This window comes from Haematobia irritans, chromosome 5 (genome assembly GCF_050003625.1).
Source record: "Haematobia irritans isolate KBUSLIRL chromosome 5, ASM5000362v1, whole genome shotgun sequence".
NCBI classification, from domain to species: Eukaryota; Metazoa; Arthropoda; class Insecta; order Diptera; family Muscidae; genus Haematobia; species Haematobia irritans.
This window is the reverse complement of record NC_134401.1, coordinates 99,979,663-100,003,546: the sequence shown is the minus strand read 5'-3', so window position 1 is coordinate 100,003,546 and position 23,884 is coordinate 99,979,663. Positions and strand designations below refer to the sequence as shown.

The window sequence follows — 23,884 nt, the reverse complement described above, 5'->3', positions numbered from 1 at the left end:
TTCCTTGTAAAATCGACACTGCTTAGTCGAAAAGTGGTAAAAATGACTCTAATTTTCCTAAACTTCTAATACATATATATCGAGCGATAAATCATAAAAAAAAACTTTTGCGAAGTTTCCTTAAAATTGCTTCAGATTTAAATATTCCCATATGTTTGTACTAACATTGTTTTCCACCCTAGTGCATTAGCCGACTTAAATTTTGAGTCTATAGATTTTGTAGAAGTCTATCAAATTCTGTCCAGATCAAATTCTGATTTAGATCTACAAGGTGGTGCAGGGTATAATATAGTCGGCCCCGTCCGACTTTAGACTTTCCTTACTTGTTTTTTTGTGTAACTATATGGACACTAACAACCATGCAAAAATTAGTCCAGATCGGTTCACAATTATATATAGCACCCATATAAACTGGTCTCTAGATTTGAACTCCGGAGCCTTTTGGAAAAGCAAAATTCATTCAATCCGATTAAAAAGTTGGTAGGCGGTGTTAGTATATGGTCTTTAACAACCATGCCAAAATTGGTACATATCGGTCAATAGTTATATATAACATAGGCCTCAGATAAATCGATGTCCAATCACACAAAAAATAGGTCCACATCGGTTCATAAGTGTATATAGCTCCCATGTAAAGCGACCTCCGTATTTCAATTCTGGCTCTTTAATTACCGCTCAAAGTCCATATCGGTTCGTAATTATTTGTAGACTTACTTATATATACCTTTTGTGTCCAATATAAAGGGTGATTCTTTTGAGGTTAGGATTTTCATGCATTAGTATTTGACAGATCACGTGGGATTTCAGACATGGTGTCAAAGAGAAAGATGCTCAGTATGCTTTGACATTTCATCATGAATAGACTTACGATCTGCCACAACGTCGAATTTTCAGTGAATGGGCCCTAGAAAAGTTGGCAGAAAATCCGCTTTTTTATCGACAAATTTTGTTCAGCGATGAGGCTCATTTCTGGTTGAATGGCTACGTAAATAAGCAAAATTGCCGCATTTGGAGTGAAGAGCAACCAGAAGCCGTTCAAGAACTGCCCATGCATCCCGAAAAATGCACTGTTTGGTGTGGTTTGTACGCTGGTGGTATCATTGGACCGTATTTTTTCAAAGATGCTGTTGGACGCAACGTTACGGTGAATGGCGATCGCTATCGTTCGATGCTAACAAACTTTTTGTTGCCAAAAATGGAAGAACTGAACTTGGTTGACATGTGGTTTCAACAAGATGGCGCTACATGCCACACAGCTCGCGATTCTATGGCCATTTTGAGGGAAAACTTCGGAGAACAATTCATCTCAAGAAATGGACCGGTAAGTTGGCCACCAAGATCATGCGATTTGACGCCTTTAGACTATTTTTTGTGGGGCTACGTCAAGTCTAAAGTCTACAGAAATAAGCCAGCAACTATTCCAGCTTTGGAAGACAACATTTCCGAAGAAATTCGGGCTATTCCGGCCGAAATGCTCGAAAAAGTTGCCCAAAATTGGACTTTCCGAATGGACCACCTAAGACGCAGCCGCGGTCAACATTTAAATGAAATTATCTTCAAAAAGTAAATGTCATGGACCAATCTAACGTTTCAAATAAAGAACCGATGAGATTTTGCAAATTTTATGCGTTTTTTTTTTTTTAAATTTATCAAGCTCTTGACAAATCACCCTTTATACCACGTATGGACTAACTTACAATTTAGAAGACGATGTTAAATATTACCACAACCCAAGTAATTCGATTGTGGTTGACAGTCTTTCGTAGGAGTTTCTACGCAATCCATGGTGGAGGGCCTGGCCGAACTTACGGCCGTATATACTTGTTTTCTGTATAGAGTTTTTTTTTTTTTAAATTTTCTTCGACGATTTTAGTCAGAATAATGAATACAGGTCTATTGATGATTATATAAAAAATAATAAATAGAAAATACATAAAACTATCATAAAAAACTCGAGCATTAAAACAACAATTTAATATTCAAAATTTATCTTATTTTCATTGGAAAAAATATTAAGTTTTAGTTTCGTTTTCGTATTTTTTATTTTTCCACAGCCCCATGCAATTTTCTTTATCCTAATTATGTTTCTAAAATTTCATGAACTAAATGTATGTACACAATTTAATGACCACCCTACCAGTAAGTTCAATGTAAACTATGGCAGTAGAAAATGTTTGTATTATTCCCATAAAAACAACGAACATAAACATGACCTAGACATATGAACTAGGCCTAATTCTGGCCTTATAGGGTAGTTGTTTATTTACTAGATTTTATATGATAGATAGCGCAGATAATAAAAGACAAAAGTAAACACAAATACAAGGAGCTCAAGTAGTTTATAAAATAAAAACAAAATAAACTGCATAGAAAATTAATTACCCCCTCCTGTTATTTGGTTGAATGTGAGCAAGAAAAAACATAGTTGTTTTTTTTTTTAACAAGCTAAAGCTATAGATCCAAAAATGTTTATAGGAGCCCAAAATTTTTTACAAAGTGTTGAAAATATTTGCATTATACTAGAAGTCATAAGGCCAGTTGAGACAGACCGCTAGACGGACAGGAAACTGGCCAACATGAATTTATAATCACACCAATCATAAATGCTTCATCATTTTAGAGGAATATTCTGCAAACCATCTACGTGTATATCTCTCTACCACTTGAATGAAACTACTACTGATACTGTTTACATACTCTGGTACCAAGAAACACTGAGAGAATTATATTAGAAATTAATTTTTGTGAGCTGGAGGAAGAAAAAAAAAATATCATCCCAAGTCGGGAATTTTTCAATACATTTTGGAAACTACATCAATATCAATAACTAATATGTTTTAGAATTTGGATTTGCTTCCACAAAGTGTATGTATTTTAAATTGACTAAGAATATATGCACTTTGGGAAACATTATTTTTTTATTAAAAATATTTTTTTTAGTGTAGCCTCACACTCGAGTGGAAAATCTTGTTACAGCCAGTACGAGTAAACGTTGCTGCAAAAAAAAAAAAAAAAAAACAAACGCCAAAATATGCGACATGCGTTTTTAAATTAACCAATATATAACAGGAAAGAAAATCTGCAATAGGCTACGTCTGTGTGCATAGTATAAAGTGTACGGCTTTGGTGATTGTTGCCTTGCATTAATTACAAAACCACAAGAAATTACACATTTTAATTTTTTATATCTAAACAAAAACACCTATTCCAGTCTTTATAAGTGGTACGATAATAAAATCAAAATTGTGTTAGGAAACCCAAATGATTTATGGCTCAATTTAATTGTGGCGTATTCGAATTCATTGAGAGTTTTTTTTTCGCAAGCTAAATAACGTGTGAAATTTTTAAAATTTCAATACATAAAAAAAAAAAATTAATAAAATTTTATTTCGTATAACATTTAGATAAAAATCGTACTGTATAAATTACTATAACATAAAACGAATAGAATCATAAATTATGTAAAAGATACTTAAATAAATGCCATAAAAATTAGATTTTAACCACAGAATATTTGACTGATTTTTAAATTCTCATATATACTCAACAAACGCAAGATGAGCATTATTCAAATGTCACACTATATCGATTTGTGGATAATCCCCAATACCCCATTTGCAATATAAATTCAACTGACCTTAGAAATTGCTTGCAATAAAACTTATTAGAATATATGTTGACAGTATTGGCTGTAGTATGACAGTGATAGTCGGTCGTACTAATATAGAAAAATATAAATTACGGTGAAAGCATTTCAGAGTCAAATTTAAAATAAAGATTTGAAAAAATTAGCAAATCCATTTTTTTACAGTGGTATAGCAAATTTATCTCAATGTAAATTTGGACTCCTTTTTGGTATGATATAAACAGTTGGTTTCTGCTTAATCTGTGGCTTACTGCACAGAAAAAGATATCACCAAAATATCTCCAATTAAATAGTTTATTGAAGCTGAAAACATTGTCAATTAAAATTTGTATTAAAAAACAAGTAAGGAAAGTCTAAAGTCGGGCGGGGACGACTATATTATACCCTGCACCACTTTGTAGATCTAAATTTTCGATAGCATATCACATCCGTCAAATGTGTTGGGTGCTATATATAAAGGTTTGTCCCAAATACATACATTTAAATATCACTCGATCTGGACAGAATTTGATAGACTTCTACAAAATCTATAGACTCAAAATTTAAGTCGGCTAATGCACTAGGGTGGAACACAATATTAGTAAAAAAAAAATATGTGAAACATTTAAATCTGAAGCAATTTTACGGAAACTTCGCAAAAGTTTATTTATGATTTATCGCTCGATATATATGTATTAGAAGTTTAGGAAAATTAGAGTCATTTTTACAACTTTTGGACTAAGAGTGGCGATTTTACAAGGAAAATTTTGGTATTTTGACCATTTTTGTCGAAATCAGAAAAACATATATATGGGAGCTGTATCTAAATCTGAACCGATTTCAACCAAATTTGGCACGCATAGCAACAATGCTAATTCTACTCTCTGTGCAAAATTTCAACTAAATCGGAGTTAAAAATTGGCCTCTGTGGTCATATGAGTGTAAATCGGGCGAAAGCTATATATGGGAGATATATCTAAATCTGAACCGATTTCAACCAAATTTGGCACGCATAGCTACAATGCTAATTCTACTCCCTGTGCAAAATTTCAACTAAATCGGAGCAAAAAATTGGCCTCTGTGGTCATATGAGTGTAAATCGGGCGAAAGCTATATATGGGAGATATATCCAAATCTGAACCGATTTCAACCAAATTTGGCGCGCATAGTAACAATGCTAATTCTACTCCCTGTGCAAAATTTCAACTAAATCGGAGTTAAAAATTTGCCTCTGTGGTCATATGAGTGTAAATCGGGCGAAAGCTATATATGGGAGATATATCCAAATCTGAACCGATTTCAACCAAATCTGGCACGTATAGTTACAATGCTAATTCTACTGCCTGTGCAAAATTTCAACTAAATCGGAGCAAAAAATTGGCCTCTGTGGGCAAATGAGTGTAAATCAGGCGAAAGCTATATATGGGAGCTATATCTAAATCTGAACCGATTTGGCTGATATTTTGCATGTTTTTCGAGACCCATAAAATATTCGGATGTACGGAATTTGAGGAAGATCGGTTGATGTACACGCCAATTATGACCAGATCGGTGAAAAATATATATGGCAGCTATATCTAAATCTGAACCGATTTTTTCCAAAATCAATAGGGATCGTCTTTGAGCCGAAACAGGACGTTATACCAAATTTTAGGACAATCGGACTAAAACTGCGAGCTGTACTTTGCACACAAAAATACATCAACAGACAGACAGACAGACGGACATCGCTAAATCGACTCAGAATTTAATTCTAAGCCGATCCGTATACTAAAAGGTTGGTCTATGATTACTCCTTCTTGGCGTTACATACAAATGCACGAACTTATTATACCCTGTACCACAGTAGTGGTGAAGGGTATAAATAATTGGAACAACTAGCTCAAACTCGAAGGACTAAGTCAGTTACAACAAGTATATACAGTTCGGCCGGGCCGAATCTTAAATACCCACCACAATGAATCAAATATAATAGTTTCCTTTGAAAACTCTTCGTCGTAGCGCGTTCGTTGATAATATATAGAATTTCAGGGGGTTTGCTGACAAATATTCTCCCCAGCAAATCATTTCATCCAGTACGCTTCACGAAGATAAATTTAAAGATTCTACCTATGAAGGCTAGATCAAATTCTGGATTTAGAAGAACCATTTTTGTTTGAGTTTTAAAGAAATCGTGCATATCGCGCAAATGATGAAATAATGCCTGGATTTTAAATCTTAAATCTGTAGATTTTTACGATCACTATTTACAATATGGAAATTGTACTTTCAGTTTCAAGCAATTTTCATGAGCAATGCGCCTGCTATACACTGAAAGAAGAGTTTTCTTTTCTGAGGAATGAAATTTTAAACAAGCAAAGTTTCCTTTTGACACAAATTTTAGAGACAATCGTTGAATCGCTTATCAAAAATTCGGATTAGTTAGCTCTATACGAAAATACTTTATACGAAAGGGGAATTTCGTTTGTCTAAAATTTCTTTCCGGAAGAAACTATTTTTTCTTTGGGTGTACCGTCAAGAAGAGAAATAGGTCTATATCGATGCCTTACCAAATGGACCGGTAAAAATAAACGCGATACATATTTTTGAGGGTCTTCAATACCAGTATATTTACATTTTCGAGCAAATCGGACAAAATCTAAGGTTTCTATTAAGAAGCCCAAGGAGTTAAATCGGGAGATCGGCCAAAACATGATACGACACACACCATAGTCGGTCCTAGAAATAAAACTAAAGTCCTAGAAATAAATTCGGGACGTAGGTCTATATAGGAGCTATACCAAAACATGGACCAATACTCACCATTTTCGACACACCTCTTAATGGTCCTCAAATACCTCTAGAATTCCAATTTCAGACAAATTGGGTAAAAACCTTTTTATGGCCCTAGAATACCTCTAGATTTAAAATTTCAGGCAAATTGGTTAAAAACTACGGTTTTTATAAGCCCAAGACCCCAAATTGGGAGGTCTGTTTATATGGGGACTATATGAAAACTTGGACCGATATAGCCCATCTTCGAACTTGACCTGCCAGCAAACAAAAAACGAATCTGTGCAAAATTTCAGGACGATAGCCCCGTTATTGAAGGCTGTAGCGTGATTACAACAGACAGACAGACGGACATGGTTATATCGTCTTAGAATTTCTCCCTAATCAAGAATATATATACTTTATATAAAGGATGATACGGTCAAAATTTGGTCAAGGGAAAACGCGTGTAAATCGGTGAAATCGTTTATTTAAAAAATCAAATTAAATTTCTTTTTCAAGTTCAATTAGTATAAAATTCAGGAAAAATATTCAGTTAGGCTTTCGCTTTTCCAAATCCGAATTGCCGGGCCTCACGCTTGACACCTGCCATCAGATTTTGTACAGCCATCTTGTCCACCTTCTTCGCTGCAGAAAGCCAGTTTGCCTTGAACTGCTGCTCGTCCTTAGCAGTTTTTTTGGTCTTCTTTAGGTTCCGCTTGACAATAGCCCAGTATTTCTCAATTGGGCGGAGCTCTGGCGTGTTGGGAGGGTTCTTGTCTTTAGGAACCACCTGCACGTTGTTGGCGGCGTACCACTCCATGGCATTTTTACCGTAATGGCAAGATACCACATCCGGCCAAAACAGTACGGAACAACCGTGTTTCTTCAGGAAAGGCAGCAGACCTTTATTCAAACACTCTTTCTCGTAAATTTCTTGATTGACCGTCTCGGAAGCTATGCTGCTTTTCAAGCCACAGGTACAGATAGCTTGCCAAAACAGATATTTCTTTGCGAACTTTGACAGTTTTATGTGCTTGAAAATATCTGCTACCTTTCCCCTTCCTTTTGCCGTATAAAACTCCTGTCCCGGAAGCTGCTTGTAGTCGGCTTTGACGTAGGTTTCGTCGTCCATTACCACGCAGTCAAACTTCGTCAGCATCGTCGGAGATCGCGCTTTGGCCGTCGTATTTTGTTTATCATCGCGATTTGGAGTCACTACCTTCTTGTAAGTCGATAGTCCGGCTCGTTTTTTGGCTCGATGCACGGTTGTAGACGATACGCCCAGCTTATTTGCGGCATCTCGGAGAGAGAGGTTAGGGTTTCGCTTGAAACTACCGGCAACTCTCTTTGTCGTCTCAGCGGCTTCCGGTTTTCGATTTCCCCCCGATCCAGACTTCCTGGCTGTCGACAAACGTTCCCCCAAACACTTTAATTACATTTGTAACGGTTGATTTGGCAACTTTTAGCGATTTTGCCAGCTTTGCGTGCGAGAAGCTCGGATTTTCGCGATGCGCGAGCAAAATTTTGTTACGCTGCTCTTCTTGCTTGGTCGGAATTTTGACTGAATTTGAATTGAAAGAAATACGTCAAGTTTATATTGACCAAATTTTGACCGTATCACCCTTTAGTCGGAAATCGATATTTCGATGTGTTACAAACGGAACGACAAACTTATTATACCCACGTCACCATTCTATGGTGGTGGGTATATGATTGATTAATTGAAACGATTAATTTGTGAATCAATCTAAAAATATTAAGTCATTTGAGAAAGTGATTGTCAATAGTTACATTTGGGTGATTCCAACGGAGCGGGTGTGACATTGTTACTGACTATCTTCTTTATTTTGGTATATTTAATTTATAACAACAATTCATAAAGAGTGATTTAAGTATATATATTTAATTATAGTCAATTGACATACAAGGAAATTTAATAATATTTTAAGTAAAAAAGATATAGCTCGTATATCACCGTATCGGGTGTGACCTTAAGTTTTCCTTAAATCTTGAACAGCAGCTTTCTGTATTGATTACTGTAAACTTTTTGTATGGTCCGTTAACAAAACATTGTTTTCATAGATTATGGATAGTATACTGCTTATTATAAGCTTTATTCCAAATCATTTCGATTATTATTTAGTTTAATATAAATATATTAATACGTAACGGGTGTGACATGCCAATGTAACGGGTGTGACACAGTCTCAATCTAGATGTGTAATAAGTAAAACAGACAATGCAGATGGCTTTTAAAAACAAAAAATATATATTTTTATTCTCAAAATCATATTCAGTGTTACTTAAACTTATTGAAGAAACTTCAAATAAAAGAAAAAGAAAATAAAAATTTCATTGACAAAAATATGTTTTTAAAACTTAAAAACTTTCTCATAGACATGTTTATATCAGACTTATTTTTTCATTTTCTCCAAAGAATTGACTTTGGTAATATGTTTGTGCTTTTGTTTGAAGACCATTAAAATATTATTAATACACAATATTTTCTGTGTGTGAGATCGTCACTTATAATACCGTAGGAATGACATTCAACTTCTTGTTCCGAATTTCTAGTCCATGCACAGGCAGTAAATATTGTAGCTTGATTGTGGCGCCAATGTGCGCTTTGTATTTCATCTTGGGCAATAATAGCAAAATTTTCTGCAAAATCTAACTGCAAGACGGCTTCGTTTTGGGAAAGCTTTGCTTTTGTCTCTTTAAATAAGCGGCTTTGCTCGTTTTTAACAAAAACGTGAGTATTGAATTTTAATAATTTTGAATTAAATACATTAAGTAGGTCTGCTACGGTGTCTTTCTGGGTAGTTATTTGTAAGCGTCCTTCGGAACATTGCAACCACTGTTTCCAAGATATAGGCGTCAATGTATCGTATTTAAGAGGTATGATTGCAACATTGGTCACACATTGGTTTGTCATACAATTTTCACTTTTTACATCGCAACAGAGCACATCCAAAATTTATTTTGATGATGAGGGAACAGAAGGAAAAATGCTATGCAAAGCTTCTGTTAAAAAATTGAAATTTGAGTGATATACACATAGACAAACATCATGTGGAATTTCACTAACAATGCAAATGTTTTTGGTCGGTATGAACAAAACTTAGACTTTCCGGCTTTAACGTCCGGATTTTCTTGTCTAAACTGATTATAACACTCTCTAAGACTCATTATTAAATATTGTTTTTGAATTTGAATCCGTTTTCCAGTTATGCGATCTTTTATGGATTTATAATCTTTAATGCCGGGACTTTGACGACTTATATCATCTCGAATGAAAAACTGTTTTATATTTGATATCACCTCTTCAGAAATTGCGTTACTTTTTGTTTCGGTATTATGCAAAGCCTTTGATAATTCCGAAGGAAGTATTTCAGAAGCGATTTCGAATAAAACAGCTTTCTTTTTCGATGGGATCTGCGGTAAGCTTTTTTTACGTTAGTCACAGCTTTCTTCAGCGACCTTATTGATTTATAAGATCCAATATGAGAATTCAAAGAGATTTCGCCCAGATCAATACTTCTCTTTTTTTCTCTGCACTTCTTCTGTCGCTCTCTATCTCTATTCCGTTTTTCTTCCAACGCGTCATTATCCATCACCTTTTTCTTGTTATCCCGACGTTTCTTATCTCTTTCCTTTTCTTTTTCCAGATGTTTTTTTAATTTAGTTGGATCTTTTTTCAACTCAAACCGAAATTTTTGCATTCTATTTTTGAATTCCATATCTGAAATAATGATATTTATATTTTTAAATCAATTAAAAATTGACCACGATTTTTGTGTAACGGGTGTGACAGATCTTATAACGCAACTAATAGCTTAAATATTCAAATGATACTGAAACATTTTAATTAATTTTATACAGCTTAGCTGGGACCTAACTTGCACAAAATATATTATATATATACCTACATAAAATTTATAAAAATTAAACTTTTTATATATTTACCGTATCGGGTGTGACAAATGAGACCCTCCATGTTACAGAGACGCTTATAGCCAATAAATATTTTCAAAAAGTTACGATTTTGCACTATACAATACTTGAAAATATGTACTTTCATGTGGCCAAAAGTCAAATACCATAAAAGGAAAAAATAGGTCGAAAAATAGTGTTGCCAATTTGCCAATAAATGTAGTGCAGCCAACAATTTCATGGTACCCCATGGAAATGTCTTCTTACGAAAAAAACTGTTCCTAAATTTTAACAACTCTTCATGGATATTTAAAATTAGATTGTTCGTGATATCCGTTATGGTATTTTTTTCGCTAAAATCTGTTATATATTTTTAAATGAGCTGGGGTCAGTTTACGTGGAATCACCCATTTTTAATTGGCAACTCAATTGAGTTTTGCAATCAACAACAATAAAATTTTTTAATGCATCAATTATAAAATTAATTGAAATTTCATTAGCAAGAAATCAAGTAATTTTTTAATTAATCATTTTTTATGTCCAAATCAAACTATGATTTAACTATCATTTTTTGTGATTGAAGATATTGCAATTAGTTGTATCAATTAATTTCGTGATTGAAACAGATAAAGTTTTTTTCCGTAAGTTTGTTGCTTAAGTCCTTAGTTTTTGAACTCATAATATTATCATCGAATGAGCCCTTTCTTATTAGAATATACACCTATACTATATAGTGTAAACGGGTTAGATCGTTGTTTCTTGAATTTTGTTAAAAGTTTGTTCCTTAAGTCTTTCGTTTTATCATATGACATTATTAATTGCACCCAAAACGCCCACAAGACATTCTAACGGTGCTGAGCCCTTTTAATGTCAATATACAAATAGCACCAAATATTTTATGACATTTCGTGTTTTTCAGGGAATTTCAAGCTCTAACCACTTTAAAATATTCAATGTTGACATTCGAAACAATTTATTTGCAATATCGAAGCGCGTGTGTATGCCACACTTGAATGACTAAAGGCAAACAATGACATTTAAACCAAAAATCAATGGAAACCAACAAGCATGCAATTTTATTTTTTTGTTTATTTCGAATGGATCAGAGTCTAAGAAGCAAGGAGTCTTTACAAAAAACAGAAAACCGAATCCAAAAAAGAACAATAGCTCCAAAAAAAAAACTAGAGGATGACAATGTGACACCAAATTTTGTTTTAACTTTGCATCGGTACCGGTATGGCATACGAGTATTAAAAAATAATGGCATTCATAAATAAGTAATTGAAGACATCGACACGAAAATTGTTTTGGATTATCTTAAGGTTTTTAAGCGATTTCGAACAATTATCGATTGACGACAATTTGTTTAAATGCAAATATTATCTAAACAATGAATGTGTGCTTGCATACAATCTAATAGGAAATTTATATAAGACCAAATATCAAAGTGAAATACCAGTTTTGCAAACAATTTTTTTTTCTATAACAGCTAAATCAATTATTTCAATAATTTTTTTTGTGGGGGTAACGAGACCACCCAGTAATTGCTAAAATTGATTTTAAATTCGTTATATATGATCCAACAAAAAGAAGAAACAAAACAAAATTGTGAAACATTTCTTACCTAATGGTAAAATGCTCTACTTAAAGGTATGCCCCTTTTTTCATTTTTTGGGCTTAAGATAATTATAGAGCATTGATGGTGTTTCTTCATGTTAACACTTGCTAAATCGAAAATTATATATTCCACATCATTTCGGGTCAATCTGAGGGTAATTTGGCATTTATATCGTGATTTTGATTTGTTTTGAAAAAATTTGAATTTATTCCAAAACATTTAAAAAAATTTTCAAGTAGGAAACAATAAGTGAAGCTAGTATATACTTGTTCAAGGGAACTTTAACTCACATTTAAGAGGATATAGCATGGACCTCCTAAAATTCAAATTATTCAATTCATCGTGGATAGTCTGTAAGTGTGCATTATGGGTGCATTATCATGCATGGCAGTGTATTATCATGGGTCGTTATTTCGTCTTTTTGGGGACTTCACATATGAAGCATAAAGATTTACTTAATTCATATTTCCACAAATTAATTGGGAATTTTTAAAAGTTTTACCACAAATGACCCACCGAACTTCGTATGGGGGCGAAAGACATTTTTGCAATTTCGAAATCGAAATTTTTCTTGAAGGAAAAAGACGAAAATAGAAAAAAATAATAATAACAAAAAAATCTGAATTTTTCCTAATTTTGTGATAACGACGGTTGTAATAGAGCTTAGTAAAATATTTCTAAAATAAACCTTAAGTTTCTTTCTGGCTTTATTTTTTTTTTCGTGTACTTAAGTTTCCGGCCTATGGGACTGTCTTCACCTTCTTCGAAGCACAAGTTTTCTGCAACTGTTGTTGTTTTTGACTTCATAGAGATGTCTCAAACATATTTTATATTGGTTCATACTTTGGTCCGTTAAAGCCCGGCCAGGCCGAATCTTATGTACCCTCCACCATGGATTGCGTAGAAACTCCTACTAAAGACGGTCATCCACAATTAAATTACTTGGGTTGCGGTCGATGGCAAGGCATCTTAAAACTTCTTAACATCATCTTCTAAATTGTAAGGTAGTCCATGCGGCATATATAGTAGACACATGAAAGGTCGATTAAACACGTATATATTCAGCTCTTGACCGGTACATATATGGGAAGAAATAATTACGAACCGATATGAACTTTTGTGCGGTAATTATAGAGCCAGAATTGAAATATGGGGGTCGCTTTAGTATATATACAATTATGAACACAAGTCTACCAAAAATGGCAGCTTTTTTACTGTTTGGTAGATTGGTAGAATTCTTGATGTTTTGTAAGATTTTGCCAAATATTCCTCTCCAACTATGAAATGCTTCATAAATTTTCTATAGAATTAATATTTTTGATAAAAGTTTCTACAGAAATAAAATTCTGACAGAAATTTTCTATAGAAATAAAATTTTGACAAAATTTTCTATAGAAATACATTTTGACAAAATTTTCTATCTATCTATTATCTATATATATAAAATTCAATCTATGTTTGTTTGTTTGTATGTTCCGAGTTGGCTCCGAAACGGCTGAACCGATTTACTTGAAACTTTCAGAGATCGTAGGGGGCGTTCATGTGGTGAAAATAGGGTACCTCATTTTTTGACACCTGGTCGCGGAGGGGGACCTCCCCTTTGTCGGGCTTTTTGAAAATTGGACCAAAGTTGACCGATTTGCTTGAAATGCTCATTGAAGATTGGGGTTGGCATCTAGACAAAGATCCGCTACTTTTTATTTCGATATTTGGAGGCGGAGGGGGGCCTCCCCTTTGTTCGACTTTTTTAAAGTACAGTGAAAAAACTAAAATTCTCTAAATTTTCTGGGATTTACAGAGAACATGTGGTGGGGTTATGGAATTAGTATGGGGTACCTGATGATTTAATATGAGGGGGACCTACCCCTTGCCCAACTTTTTGAAACTTGGAACAAAATTATGCGATTTGCTTGAAATTTTCATTGAATGTTGGGGTTGGCATCTAGACAAAAATCCGCTACATTATTTTTCGGTATTTGGTCGGGGAGGGGGACCTCCCCTTTGCCGATTTTTTTCCCCCCGACTGAAATTTTACGGAAAAAATGGGTTATGAAATTTATATCAGGTTCCTGATTTTTTAATAAAAATAAAAGGGCATAGGGAGACATCCGCTTCTCTTAAGTACATACAGAGAAACAATTAAACTTTACCGAGTTACTTGAGGACTGGGGAGAGGTTACGATATTAATATTTGATACCTGATTTTGCGATATTTGGACGGAATAGAGGCCGCCCCTTTAGGCTTATAATTTGCTTGACATTTTCTGGGACGTTTACAAAAGATACACTACATCACTTTTCGATATTTGGTCGGGGAGGAGGTCCTCCTCTAAAACTGCAAAAAAATTTAAGTTTTCTTGAAATTTACAAAAGCAGTGGGGGAAGGTTATGAACGAAGAGGCAACCTTCCTTGCCCCACACTTGAAGGAAAGTTTCAAGAATTTTCAGGGAAGGTTAGGGGTGCTATTCACTACGGTGTTTGTCGATATTGTATCGGGGAAAGTGACGTCCCTTTAAAACAATAGAGCAAAATTTAAACATCGCCGATCTACTTGAAATTTACAGGGAATGTGGGAGGAGGTGATTAAATTTATACATGATTTTTAAATTAGTATATGATTTTTCGATATCTGGTTGTGGAAGGGGAAAATTGAAATAAACTTTGTCGATTTACTCCTATAGAATTTATAGGGACCATTGAGTAGTTGCGAAATTAATATAGGGTACGTGATAGTCCGATATCAGGTCGGAGTGGTGCGAAGTTGGGGAGAGGGTTCCCCTTTGTCCGTTTTTTTTCTTAAATTAAAAGTAGAGGTTTGTCCGTAAATGGGAACTCGGTACATAATTTTATGATTTTTGCACAGGCTTCTGCCAGACTTCTTTTTAGTAAAGAACTTAAATTTACATGAAATTGGTAGCCAACGTAGCCGATTTATTGAATAATATAGTGCTTAATTTTCAGATATGTTGAGGAAAAGGATACATCCAGAAAAAAATGACCCCTTCTTTAAGTTAAAATGAACTCATTGTGAAGAAAGTTGAACTTCGTATAGCGCCAAAGACATTTTTATTTGTTTGAACGATGTGATTTTCGTAGAAATTAGGTATAATGCATTCCATATATTAGTTAACATTTTCCTATATTTATGTACCACTATACTACAGAATAAAAAAATTTAACTGATTTGAATTCATATATGGCATGATTTTATTGAAATTTTTTCATTCATTTGGACAAATCTTACACATTTGTGGTAAAACTTTTACTTCATGATTAGAACTGCTTACCTTCGTTTTTAAATACAAATTTATTTATTTATATAAGCAATTTTATCTTCAATAAAAGACATATTTATTAATATATTGAATATATTTATTAAGAATCAACAGCATCGAATCTCCTTGAAATATTAGTTTATTATTCCACTATTTCCAATTTCCATGTGATATTATCAACTGTAAAACGCACTTTTTCTTCTTCTTGTACTTTTCACTTTTAATAAGTTGCTGCCTAACGATTTTGTCCTCCTTTTACAATTTCAATACCTAGAAATATAAAAAATCATAAACAATTTTTGTTACAAAAGGTTAGCGTCACTGAATATTACCTGATAATTGAAGATTCCAAAATGAAGACAAATGAAAGGGTCGTTATTCTGCTGGTGTTTTCTTTCTTTATACACCATCACGAACATTGATAGATTTATTTTCAAAAAACGAAAATTTTTCTCACTAATTTAAAATAACAAATATTTTATATATTTTATTTGTTATTTATTATATTATTTTACCATATTATTTTTTAACAATCTCTCCGTATACCACAACAACGCGATTCCAACTAAAAAAACAACCCACGCGCAAATATATCGATTACACCCACGCACAAACACATCGATTACGATGACAGGTATCGATTACAGGTAGACAATAGAAATTTAGGAAAATTTCCTATATTCTAACAAGTGTGTTTCCTTAAGTTTTGAAAGGATTGCATACTTCTTAGTACGAATGAACTAAAATATTTTTCTATGCCAAGTGTTGTTCGTATGTATGAAAAACTTTCTATTATAAAGGAAGTCGCAATTATCATTTTATAAGAAATTTTACTAATTTTGAGGAAACTTGGTTTTAGTTCGGTTTTTGTTTATTTTTACGAATGCTTTGTTATCGGTGAATAAAATTTTCTTGTTCAGTAGTAAATTCTTATACCCAGCGAAGAAAACAGTATGAGTAAAATTCCATGCCTTATTCTAGTTAATGAACTATTCCTAACTGCTTACAGTTTAGGATATTTTTACTGAAACCAGTAAATTTTATTATTTCTCATAAAAATTTACCTTAATGGAAATAAAATGGATAAACTATATTGATGAAAAATTTTTCCTTTAGTTTCGAAGGCACTTTTTTCTAGGTGTACCTTTCCTTGACAAACCACACTTAAAATTCACAAGAAATATAGAAGATTGTCCAACTACTTGAATACAGAACTTTATTAAAAAAAATTTGGAGGAAAGGGTACACCCTCTCCCGCCGTATTTGTACCTATAAACGAAAAATCAAGTAGTCCGATTTGTTTAAAACAATTCAAATCTTTTCGAATTTGTTTTCAGCACGAATGATATAGTTGACTAAGTTAACGCAAAATGTTCCTCCAAATACGCTTCGGTAGGCGCAGCGAAGCGGGCCGGGTTACGCTAGTAGAAATATAAAATTCATTCGTTTTGTTTTGTTATTGTTGGCATTTTTCTTTAATCATTGTTGTTGTTTTTGATTTCAGCTTAAAACCATGCATTCACTAAACTACAAGTGTATCTTAACCAACAGAGGAAAATAATGTTTGTCAAATTTATTTGGGCAAAGCCCTATAGACTGCAAGATGGTTGGATGGACGCACGTTTCGGAATTACCACATTCATCATCAGCATCCTCTACTTGCAGCAAAACCTTCAACCAATTATCAGAATAAATTCAGGCAGTTCACTAAACCCAAAAGTTTACCACACTTGAACCCTCCGAAAAAAGGTTTTACATGATAGCCGGCTTATGCGGAAAAAAACGTACAAACATATCTGTTTTCCTTTGCCACCGTCAAATCATTGATTTGAGTGCAGTTAGCTGGGTTTATTTTAAGCGTGCTTCCTCTTTTTTCATTCGTTTTATTTTGTTATTGTTGTTTTTTTTTTTTGCTGCAAGTAGAGGATGCTGATGAGGAATGTGGTAATTCCGAAACGTGCGTCCATCCAACCACCTTGCAGTCTATAGGGCTTTGCACAAATAAATTTGACAAACATTCTTTTCCTCTGTTGGTTAAGCTATGTTACACTTGTAGTTTAGTCAATGCATGGCTTTAAGCTGAAATCAAAAACAACAACGAAATATAAAATTGTTGGGGGTTATATATAATATATATATCGATACGGACCAATTTTGGCATAGTTGTTATCGGCCATACACTAGCGAAATATACCAAATTTCAACCGGATCGGACGAATTTTTGCTCCTCCAAGAGGTTCCGGAGGTCAAATCTGGGGATCGGTTTATATAAGGGCTATATATAATTATGGACCGATATGGACCAATTCTGGTATGGTTGTTAGAGACCATATACTAACACCACGTTCCAATTTTCAACCGAATTGGATGAAATTTGCTTCTCTTAGAGGCTCCGCAAGACAAATCTGGGGATCGGTTTATATGGGGCTATATATAATTATGGACCGATATGGACCAATTCTGTCATGGTTGTTAGAGACCATATACTAACACCACGTACCAAATTTCAGTCGGAACGGATGAAATTTGCATCTCTTTGAGGCTCCGCAAGACAAATCTGGGGATCGGTTTATATGGGGGCTATACGTAAAAAGGAACCGATATGGTCCATTTGCAATACCATCCGACCTAGATCAATAACCACTACTTGTGCCAAGTTTGAAGTCGATAGTTTGTTTCGTTCGGAAGTTAGCGTGATTTCAACAGACGGACGGACGGACATAGCTAGATCGACTCAGAATCTGTCCACGACCCAGAATTATATACTTTAAATATGCGGTCTTAGACCAATAGTTTGATGTGTTACAAATGGAATGGTAATGCTATTATACCCCCATCCTATGGTAGAGGGTAGAAAAATTATTATGACAAAGTCGACAATCGAACACCTTTTTTAGGAGGTTCAAGTGTAGTTAAGCTACTCTTGTAGTTTAGCCAACGCTTGGTTTTAAGCTGAAATGAAAGCAACAATAATGGTCCACAATAAAATTTAAAGGCGATATTGACCGCTTTTCCACCATTTCACATTCGTAAAAAAATAGTTTTTTTTCAAAGGAAATTATTATTTGTGATCCATAACAGGTATTTAAGATTCTCCCCATTTGTATATATTTCCCTGGGAATTGGTAAATTTTAGTCAAATTGAGTCCGTACAGAACTTAGTATATTGAAAAATAAACTTTATTAATTTTCAACTCCCATTTTTATACCCTAAACCACATAGTGGTCAGGGTATAATAAGTTTGATCGGCCAAAAAATGTGCCTACCAAAAATATTGATTTTAGACCCCATAAAATATATACCGATCGACTCAGAATCACCTCCTGAGTCGATCTAGCGCTTGGTGTCCGTCCGTCCGTCCGTCTGTCCATGTATTTGTTGTTCACAGGATTCCGGTCGCAATTATTAACCGATTTTGATGAAATTTGGTACAGGGAGTTTTTTGGGCACAAGGACGAACGCTATTGAATTTGGAAGAAATCGGATCAAATTTAGATATAGCTCCCATATATATGTATCGCCCGATTTCGACAAATGGGGTCACTTTGCGCGTTTTTTCAAACGGATCGTCATCAAATTTGCCAAAAGGTAAGCTTTTCCATCGCGCTTCAAGGCTGCAAAAAATCGTCGAAATCGGTTCAGATTTAGATATAGCTCCCATATATATGTATCGCCCGATTTTCCAAAATTTGTCCACAAAACCTTTATTTATCGACCGATCTTACTCAAAGTTGGCTAAATATAATCTTCTATAGCACTAACTATATGTGCAAAAAATCATCGAAATCGGTTCAGATTTAGCTATAGCTCCCGTATATATGTACCGCCCGATTTTTCTAAATTTGCCAATAACACCCTTATTTATAGACCAATCTTACCCAAATTTGGCTAAATGTAGTCTTCTATAGCACTAACTATATGTGCAAAAAACCATCGAAATCGGTTCAGATTTAGATATAGCTCCCATATATATGTATAGCCCGATTTTCCCAAATTTGGCCATAGAACCCTTATTTATTAACCGATCTTACTAAAAGTTGGCTAGATCCAGTCCTCTATAGTACTAACTATATGTGCAAAATTTCATCGAAATCGGTTGACATTTAGATATAGCTCCCATATATGTATCGCCCGATTTTGAAAAATTCGCCCTTATAACCTTATGTTTGACCATACAGACCTCATTTCGTAACTGATCGTACTCGTGGTATTAACCAAACCCGCAAAATATTATGCAAATTGGTTCAGATTTAGATATAGCTTCCATATAAAGGGTGATTTGTTAAGAGCTTGATAACTTTTTTTAAAAAAAAACGCATAAAATTTGCAAAATCTCATCGGTTCTTTATTTGAAACGTTAGATTGGTCCATGACATTTACTTTTTGAAGATAATTTCATTTAAATGTTGACCGCGGCTGCGTCTTAGGTGGTCCATTCGGAAAGTCCAATTTTGGGCAACTTTTTCGAGCATTTCGGCCGGAATAGCCCGAATTTCTTCGGAAATGTTGTCTTCCAAAGCTGGAATAGTTGCTGGCTTATTTCTGTAGACTTTAGACTTGACGTAGCCCCACAAAAAATAGTCTAAAGGCGTCAAATCGCATGATCTTGGTGGCCAACTTACCGGTCCATTTCTTGAGATGAATTGTTCTCCGAAGTTTTCCCTCAAACTGGCCATAGAATCGCGAGCTGTGTGGCATGTAGCGCCATCTTGTTGAAACCACATGTCAACCAAGTTCAGTTCTTCCATTTTTGGCAACAAAAAGTTTGTTAGCATCGAACGATAGCGATCGCCATTCACCGTAACGTTGCGTCCAACAGCATCTTTGAACAAATACGGTCCAATGATTCCACCAGCGTACAAACCACACCAAACAGTGCATTTTTCGGGATGCATGGGCAGTTCTTGAACGGCTTCTGGTTGCTCTTCACTCCAAATGCGGCAATTTTGCTTATTTACGTAGCCATTCAACCAGAAATGAGCCTCATCGCTGAACAAAATTTGTCGATAAACACATTTTGAACCGAACACTGATTTTGGTAATAAAATTCAATGATTTGCAAGCGTTGCTCGTTAGTAAGTCTATTCATGATGAAATGTCAAAGCATACTGAGCATCTTTCTCTTTGACACCATGTCTGAAATCCCACGTGATCTGTCAAATACTAATGCATGAAAATCCTAACCTCAAAAGAATCACCCTTTATATGCATCGCTCGATTTTCCCAAATTTGGCCATAGTACTCTTATTTATTAACCAATGTTGCTCAAATTTCAAATCTTGATGTACTAGCCGATCGTACTTATACGTACTTGTAGCTCTTACATAAGAATACTGCTCGATTTTTACAAATTTGTATTTATTACCCACACTAATTTAACGATTTTCTCTTTTTTAATAATGGGCTCAATATTAGTGGCATACTAACTCCGTAGGCGCAATATCAACACAGCCAGTACGGGAAATTCCCTATATGTAGGGTTTTTCTAATATTTAGCGTCTTGTAGGGACCCAGGACCACAATGTAGGGACATTTTCACTCAAAAAAATTTGTAATAATTTTTACATTTTGGTGGCTCTATAGGAGGAAATTAGAAGCCGGCAAGGCTTAGTCTTTAACAATGTGTGGTAAACTTTATTCCTGTAGAAAATTTTGTCAACATTTTATTTCTATAGAAATTTTTTTCAAAATATTATTTCTATAAAAAATTTTCTCAAAATTTTATTTCTGTGAAATTTTTTCTCAAAATTTTATTTCTATAGAATTTATTGTCAAAATTTTATTTCTATAGAAAAATTTCTCACAAAAATTTGTTTATAGAAACTTTTCCAAAATTTTATTTTTATAGAGATTTAACAAAAAAGATTACTAATTTGGGTAGAATTCTACCAACTGTGGCAACCGTGGTGGTAATACAAAATTATATTCTAAGTTATATACGTTGCATATTCATGTTTTAAGATTATAAAGTACTTAGAACCATTTTTGTTTTATAAATTTTTTTAAATCTAACGAAAAATATAGTAGGGAAAATTGTTTGGGAACGTATGGGAAAGTAGGGAACTTTTTTGTCCTTGTAGGGTAAACCGAACATTTTCCCTGGCAACATTTACTATGAGCTATAGTCAGATTGACACAAAGCACCCATAGACATGTACCCCTTAATTTTCTTAAATATGTAACTTCGGTTTATCTCCCAGACCTATATGTTACCCCACAAATGCTTATGATTATTAATTCTGTAATGGTGGTTTAGGGTATGATATAGTCGGCCCCGCCCGACTTTCTACTTTACTTACTTGTTTTTTCTTGAAATTAGTACATATTTTAAACAACAGACAAAAATACTTATACTATTTTCAATACATTTTCATCAAACTGACAAAATGCAATATCTTATTTGAATCATGTTGCAATTAGTAAAATTGTTTAGTTAAAATTTTCTTAAATAAACCTACATTTTCTTTCAACGTATTATCTCTACTATAATAAAATATTTTCCTTTTCTCGTTTCAGGTACGTCACTCAGACATTTTAAAAATTGTCTTCCACTTTATGGAATGATGTCGCAGTTTATGGTATTTTATAAACATTGTTTACTACAGTTTTTATTCTATACTCAAAGTATTGCGAAAATCCAAACAAATTTTCCCCTTAGGCCATCGAAATGCCCTAATATTTTCAATTCAAGCCAATCATCTGTCATTTCCTGATATAACTCCTGACTCCACCTCAAAAAGTTTTAAATTTTATGATATGTGTAAATTCACAACTTTAATTAAATTGCCAAAAATTTCAATTGTATATCCGTCTATGGATCATTAAAACAATTAGCATTATGCCGCAAGGTTGCCACAAGTCTTTGAAGTGAAATTCAAAACGTGTGCAAAAAACATCCATGCATTGCACTTTGCAAAAAAAAAAAAAAAAAAAACATTAATAGATCGAATGTCAGACCAATGTCGCCATGAAGTAGGGGTGATAATAGATTGCTCTAAGTTGATTAACATTTTGGATAATTTGCAAAAAGAAATAAAGAAACAACCGTAACATATTCACAATTTGTATGAACAAAGGCAAATTTATTGGGTTTTTGGCAAAATAAATTTGCAAATATTGTTGCAAAATGTTGTTATCTTTTCTACGTATAAATTGTTATTTTCGGGGTTTTTGGAAAATAAAAATATCATCGTCATAAATAACAAAACTTGTCTTAGATTTTATATATCTGCCAATGATTTGACCTACATTGCGAATTTTTTATCAATGGCCATAACATTTTGATCTTATTAACACAATTTAAAATTTTTGCAAATGTTATGCAAACAAAAAAAGATCAAATAAACAACACTACAAAGACATCCTTATGCAAAACTTTCGCTTTATATAAACATTTTTAATTAATTTGCTTAGATTGCTTTAATTGATCTGTCCATAACATATCTATTTAGGACGGAAGTAGAGAAAAGTGAGCGTTATGTTTGTTTTAATTTATTTTGTTAAAGACAGAGTTTTTGTTGTGTGAAAACACAAAAGTTTTTAATCAAGTTTTGAGAGATATTTCATTCATAGGAGAACAAAAGACTTAAGAAACAAACTAAAAAAACATTAAATATTAGTACCTACATTTAAAGGGTTTTACAATGACGAAATACTGAGAAATTGAAAAGGGAGTAAATTTAGGGATTGTACTTATTGATTGTCGTCTATTTTCAAATGTCTACTATTGAATTTTTTCATAATTGGCTTTTTCATGCTTGCAAAAGTTGTCCTTTTTCCAAATTTTAAAAAATCGACTTTTCTGATCACTAAAGTCCTATGATGTTATGACTTTTTGAAAACTTGTTAGTTTGAAAAGATCCACATAATATTATTCTTAAAACTTTCCTAGTTTTTTTGTTTAAGTTTATCAAAAACTGATTTGTAGAATTTAAAAATAACAAAAAGTCGGCCTGTTTTACAACTAAACGATTAGGTCAAAAGTCAATATACGATTTTTATGTAAACTTTGTCTAGGTCGAAGGTCATACTTCACCCAATATATTAAACTGCTTTGAAATTGTGGCTGTTATTTAGAGATATAACGGCCTATGTTTTATATAGCCCCATATACACTCAAAAATAGTATACTAGAACTCAAAAATATTGATCTTCCCTTACAAATTTTGGTATTGATTCCGAGCCAAAGATGAGACTTCTTTAAAATAAAGTTTGCTTTTCGGGACATATTCAACTTTAAATCTGGGATATATAAACTTAAAATTAGGATAAATATCTCATTTATAGGATTTTCATTCTCTTTTTGCGATGTAGTAACAAAGTTTTTGATGTACGAATAAAAAATCAGTTGAAACCCCCTTTATGACTGATATGCAACCTAGTATTTATAATATTCGATATTAGGTCAATATTGATTTCAGTGTAGACAAATCAACCGATTCGGTTTCTTGAAGCCTAAATTTTTAACCGATTTGCTTTAAATTTAAAAGTTTTTGGTCACAAGGTATACCACCTTCAACCACCATCAAATTTGTTTTTTTTTTCTTTTCAGTGTAGAATCTGTAATGAAACGTTTTCCAATTTTCGCTAAGGAGTAATAAGGAACACAAACTCTACAGATGATTAGCTGTAGAAGTTCAAGAATTCAATTTTTTTATAAGCTCAATTTTTTTATACC

General features: G+C 33.6%; 1 protein-coding gene and 1 long non-coding RNA gene across 4 annotated transcripts in view; one reads left to right on the top strand and one right to left on the bottom strand.

Moving 5' to 3' along the window:
• stw (laccase) overlaps nucleotides 1-23,884 on the top strand; it is a 275,331-nt gene that overhangs the window by 39,112 nt on the left and 212,335 nt on the right. The window lies entirely within an intron of this gene.
• On the bottom strand, nucleotides 15,339-15,652 carry LOC142241401 (uncharacterized). The gene is made up of 2 exons (XR_012723617.1): nucleotides 15,539-15,652; nucleotides 15,339-15,476 (listed from the first exon to the last, which is right to left on the bottom strand). It is a non-coding gene; the product is annotated as an uncharacterized LOC142241401 (long non-coding RNA).